A 6000-nucleotide genomic window follows, 5' to 3' on the forward strand; every position below is an offset into this window, starting at 1 on the left:
CTCCTTTGCTTTTTTAATGGTGTTATTAAAAAAATGCTTCAAGGTCAGTTGCTTATTGGGCAAATAACATTTTGCAACATTTTCAGTATCCATGTGTCGGCCATGCACACAAACATGAGCTGTATTCTCATGTGCCACCCATTTCTCATTAACAGAATTTTATCAATAAAATCACCAAGCAGTTTCTCGCACAAATAGCATGGCATTCAGAAGGTATTTTTATGTTACCTCACTGAGATAGCGACTCCACTATCACCACAGGGTTAACCCACAAGTGGCATCATGGAACCTTCCTAATTTGAAGTCAGCTATTAAATATGTTTATCAAAAGTGTTTACCCGCCGCTCTCCCCAAAGACACGCCTGTAGTAGTGATGGCGAGGAGAACATCTGGCTGCACCTCTAGGTGACTACACGCGGTAGCACTGGGAGCACCATCACCCAATTAAACAGTTTGTTTGGCGGTCACATTATTAATGAGATTCTGAATACAGCCGCAACCAGACAGATGCTGCAAGAGCAAATGCATTAACTCTATGCTATCTGCCCGAAGAATTAATGCCATGAGCTCTGTTCAAAAAAATATATATAAAGGGAACACTAAGATAACACATCCTAGATCTGAATGAATGAACTAATCATATGAAATACTTTCGTCTTTACATAGTTGAATGTGCTGACAACAAAATCACACAAAAATTATCAATGGAAATCAAATTTATCAACCCATGGATGTCTGGATATGGAGTCACACAAAATCAAAGTGGAAAACCACACTACAGGCTGATCCAACTTTGATGTAATGTCCTTAAAACAAGTCAGAATGAGGCTCAGTAGTGTTTGTGGCCTCCAAGTGCCCGTATGACCTCCCTACAATGTCTGGGCATGCTCCTGATGAGGTGGCAGATGGTCTCCTGAGGGATGTCCTCCCAGACCTGGACTAAAGCATCCGCCAACTCCTGGACAGTCTGTGGTGCAACGTGGTGTTGGTGGGTGGAGCGAGACATGATGTCCCAGATGTGCTCAATCGGATTCAGATCTGGAGAACAGGCGGGCCAGTCCATAGCATCAATGCCACCCCACATCATTACTGACCCACTGCAAAACCAGTCGTGCTGGAGGATGTTGCAGGCATCAGAACATTCTTCACGGCGTCTCCAGACTCTGTCACGTCTGTCACATGTGCTCAGTGTGAACCTGCTTTCATTTGTGAAGAGCACAGGGTGCCAGTGGCGAATTTGCCAATCTTGGTGTTCTCTGGCAAATGCCAAACGTCCTGCACGGTGTTGGGCTGTAAGCACAACCCCCACCTGTGAACATTGGGCCCTCATACCACCCTCATGAAGACCGTTTCTGACTTTATGAGTGGACACATGCACATTTGTGGCCTACTGGAGGTCATTTTGCAGGGCTCTGGCAGTGCTCCTCCTTGCACAAAGGCAGAGGTAGTGTTCCTGCTGTTGGGTTGTTGCCCTTCTACAGCCTCCTCCATGTCTCCTGATGTACTGTCCTGTCTCCTGGTAGTGCCTCCATGCTCTGGACACTAAGCTGACACTGCAACCCTTCTTGCCACAGCTCGCACTTATGTGCCATTCTGGATGAGCTGCACTACCTGAGCCACTTGTGTGGGTTGTAGACTCCGTCTCATGTTACCACTTGAGTGAAAGCACCGCCAGCATTCAAAAGTGACCAAAACATAAGCCAAGAAGCATAGGAACTGAGAAGTGGTCTGTGGTCACCACCTGCAGAACCACTGCTTTATTGGGGGTGTCTTGCTAATTGCCTATAATTTCCACCTGTTGTCTGTTCCATTTTCACAACAGCATGTGTAATTGATTTACAATCAGTGCTGCTTTTTGAGTGGACAGTGCGATTTCACAGAAGTGTGATTGACTTGGAATTACATTGTGTTGTTTAAGTCTTCCCTTTATTTTTTTTGAGCAGTGTATAGAACACTTGCTATACAAGAAACCAATGAGCACTTTGGCCCAATTTTTCCCAACCAGGATGCCTCCAGCTGTTGCATAACTACAACTCCCAGCATGCCTGGATAGCCAACGGCTGTCCGGGCATGCTGGGAGTTGTAGTTATGCAACAGCTGGAGGCATCCTGGTTGGGAAACACTGCTTTTCCCAATATATTGCTATTACTTACCTAACTGGAAGATCTATAGGAAAGCATAGTAGAGTCCAGAGTCTGCGTATGATCAGATTTCCTTGATCATCACGGATTCACAATAAAAAATAAATTAAGTTGTCACATTACACAGATCTAATGTTCCTAGTACATTAAATTGCATCTAAAAGGTTAATACAGACCTGTATATGGTGGCACATAAGGTGCTATAAATCTGTAATGCCAAACCATTAGAATTATGTGTGCCACCTTGTTGGCATCAAGTCTCAGAACAAGAAAAATTAGTGCAATTTGCTCTAACCGGATGCAAATGACCAATGCTGGCAAAGTCACATTCATCCTGCAACCAAAAATCCAACACTGGTGTTGCGATCGTATCACAATGTTAAAATGCCAATCATCAGACGCAACTTTGCAATAAGTCATTGCTATTTTCATGTTGTGCAACCAAAGTCACCACATAGCCCCAGGCTAAAGGTTTTGTGTTTTGGCCTTAGAGAGAGTTTGGGGAAATGTCAAAGGCACTGTGCGCCACATTAACCAGTTTCCTCCATATTTCAGCTTCTTTAAATATAGGGAAAAAAGGGTCTTTACATTTCGAGACTCTTTAAAAGCAAAACTTAATGGTAACTATATTGCTATGGCACATAAGTCGGTACATAGACGTTACAGTAGAATGCTGGGGAAGAAGTAGACAATGAACCTTCTCCATAGATATGTACCCTACCATCACGTGTCCTGGTGACGTAGGTCCCTACATACTGCACACATCCTGGCCAAAATGGAATAAATTACGAAAATAATTTCCTACGGTAACATTTCTGCACCCACTGGAACAGTCTACATAGGTGATCTCTAAACTGTGGCCCTCCAGATGTTGCAAAGCTACAACTCCCAGCATGCCCGGACAGCCAACGGCTGTCCGGGCATGCTGGGAGTTGTAGCTTTGCAACATCTGGAGGGCCACAGTTTGAAACCACTGGTCTGCAACTCCTTGAATGGTCTTGACAAATTTTTATAAGATCATTTAATAAAAAACAAACAACGTAATCTATGAATATGCTCCGGGCATGCTGGGAGCTGTAGTTTAGCAAAATCTGGAGGGCCACAGCTCGGAGACCACTGGTCTACAGCAACTTCAGCACCTAGAATGGTCCTAACAAATTTTGTTAAAAGAAGAACAACAACGCAGTCTATGCATTTGCCACAGTAGTAGCCAAAAGTCATGTGCAATCTACCACAACCTAGGGCTCTCTCAGCCTGTCGCAAAACTACATCTCCCACCATGCCCTGACAGCCAGGCTGGGGATATGACATGATGGGGGTTGTAGATTTGAAACAGCTGAAGATCCACAGGTTGGGGGATTTGGCTGTCAGAGCACGATGGGTGTTGTAGTTTTACAAGTGGTGACAGACAGGATGGGGAAAGCTGCTAAAAGAGTCTTTGGCTGTCGGGCAGGATAGGAGTTGTAGTTTTCCAACAACTGAAGACAAACGTTGCATATATATATATATATATATATATACATACACATTCATTCCAGGAGTCAGTCTGACTTCTTCCATAAGAACATAGACATCAAAACAATCCAAAAAGTTAGGATAATGTGAACAGAACGCCCCATGGGTGCTTTAACTTTGACAGTAAGTGCCAATATATCACGTTGTGCGGAATAAAAAATAATAATAAGAAATAGAAATGGAGCTTATGAAGAAATGGCGCTTGTAATGGAAAATAATAAAACCCCATGACCAAGTAGCCCCTGACAGGGGTATCTAGTGTTGTGATCTCTCTCCACCTGTCAGCAATGGCAGTGCGGTGTATTTACCTCCCTATGACAGGGGGTGTGGACAGAGAAAACAACATGACATACAGGCTGGGTACACAGGGCAGTGAGGGAAGTGTGGGCACAGCAGGGTGGGCACCTGGGTGACCCCACAACTACGGGAAGAGGTAAGTTTCAGCTCCATATTTCCTTCTCTTCCCTCTCAGTGAGCAGACACTCCGCGGACTCCACACCGAGCCATAATAAGATGACAGCACATGTGTGAAGCCCCTCCCCACAGCAAAGACCCCCACACCGGGGCTACTCACCAATGTGCTCCTGTTAGTACACTGTCACCGAGCTTCCCGGGGACTACAACGTATTCCTGCCGCCGCTGGACACACACACACCCCGCCTTCCCAGCCTTCACTCCCTCCACACGTCGCTCACCTGGAGCTCACGGTTCTCTCCGGCGGACTTCTTTTCGTCAATCCGTACCCACCCTCTCCACCACACAGAATAATTTCTGCTCAGTGACACTCCGCCACAGCCGCTTCACCTCCTGGAACTCGGGGGGCTGAGGAGGGCGGATCACTCCGCGCCAAAGGCCCGGTTGATGACGTCAGCGGCAGCCCAGAAGCAATGGCAGGCAGAAAGAAGAGCACGTCGTCTTAAAGGAACGCACGTCCCGTCTGTAGAACTGCAAGGCGGCTGTCTCGGTAATGGTTCTCGGTCACGGGACAAGGCAGGAGAGAAATGAGGCCGCTAGCTTGACAGCTCGCATGTTGGATTCCTCTTAGCAACCGATGACGTCATCTATCCCGTAGCTTCGGGCAATTGGCTGATACAGTGACAGGAGACGGGAGGGAGGGGCGTGTGTGTTGAGAGGGGAGTGATTGACGTCTGTTGTAGCCAATCCGGAGAGAGAGCAGGTGGAGCTCAGGAAGCCTGCTTGTGCTCAATGTTTTTATCAGCTGTGTGGTAAGGCGTGTGCTGCACGGGCGGAGCGCAAATCACTGCGCTAATAGCTCTGACACGGGGTGATACCTGAGGAGCTGCTGGTATCACGCCCTGAGCTATGCCAGATTACATCGTGTAAGGGAGAAACATAGCTAAATTAGTGCAAAGGGAAACAAAAGTAGTTGCTCCTGGCAACCAGTTAGGTCACGTGGTGTAAACATGAGTGTCAGGATCTGATGGACAGCACCACAACTACTTCTTTGCATTATATTTGATTATCCTTTCCCTTCACATTTTAAGAGGTTTTTATTGATGTTTTATAAAAATTTTTCATTTTACTATATTTTTTAAATAATCATGAAATTTAGCAGTTTTCATTTTGGCCATTAGGCCTTAAACTTCTGTACAGATCATCACAGACAGGACTGCAGTGGAAGGATATGCCACTAGATAAGACAATAGATGATGTCCACAGCGAAGCTCCCAATGGAACGACCTTTGCAAAGGTCACAGAGAATGACCAGTAACATTTCCAATTTATATGAATGGGACAGCTCCTGCCTATTGTTGTCTACATTCCATAGGGTTGGCTGTAAAGAATATCTTTAACGCGTACCGGTCAGATCACCACAAAAAAATAAACTGTTATATGTTGCTCATTATCTCATCCCGATCATGTACATATCATTTTAATGTGTCTATGACCCATATTTCTCTCAGAATTAGCTTTATTTCTGAATTACCTAATGTTGTCGACAAGAAGCAGGGGGGCGGGTCCCTTTCTTCTCAGGTGATAACCATCCCCCTCCCTCACTCTCCTCAGTCACTCGTCTCGGGAGGGAGCATCTGTAACCCTTTCCTTTCTGGTTTTATGCTATACACACACACTGTGTGCTTACAGCTTTTGCAAAACTACAGTTCCCAGCATGCCCACATATCCTTTGAGTTGTAGTTTTGCAACAGCTGGAGGCATATGATTAATAAAACTCAGATTTACAGCAGTGTTGCTGCAGGCTGTGTTCCTCCTGCTGTTGCAAAATTACAACTCCCAGCATGCCCACACATCATTTGGCTGTGCAGGCATGCTGGGAGTTGTAGTTTTGCAACAGCTGGAGGCATATGATTGTAGTCCCCCTGTA

The 6000-nt window shown here is 45.7% G+C and overlaps 1 protein-coding gene across 12 annotated transcripts in view; it reads right to left on the bottom strand.

The window, feature by feature from the left end:
* MEF2A (myocyte enhancer factor 2A) overlaps window positions 1-4723 on the bottom strand; it is a 164089-nt gene extending 159366 nt beyond the window's left edge. For 2 of the 12 annotated variants that reach the window (XM_056571825.1, XM_056571828.1), the window contains exon 1: window positions 4352-4723. The gene's annotated coding sequence lies outside the window, so the exon portion shown is untranslated. Of the gene's footprint in view, window positions 1-4230 lie in introns of all 12 variants that reach the window. The other 10 variants (XM_056571827.1, XM_056571826.1, XM_056571832.1 and 7 more) reach the window with 7 other exon arrangements.
* Between the last annotated feature and the right edge of the window lie 1277 nt (window positions 4724-6000).

The sequence above is a fragment of the Hyla sarda genome, chromosome 4 (assembly GCF_029499605.1).
Source record: "Hyla sarda isolate aHylSar1 chromosome 4, aHylSar1.hap1, whole genome shotgun sequence".
NCBI classification, from domain to species: Eukaryota; Metazoa; Chordata; class Amphibia; order Anura; family Hylidae; genus Hyla; species Hyla sarda.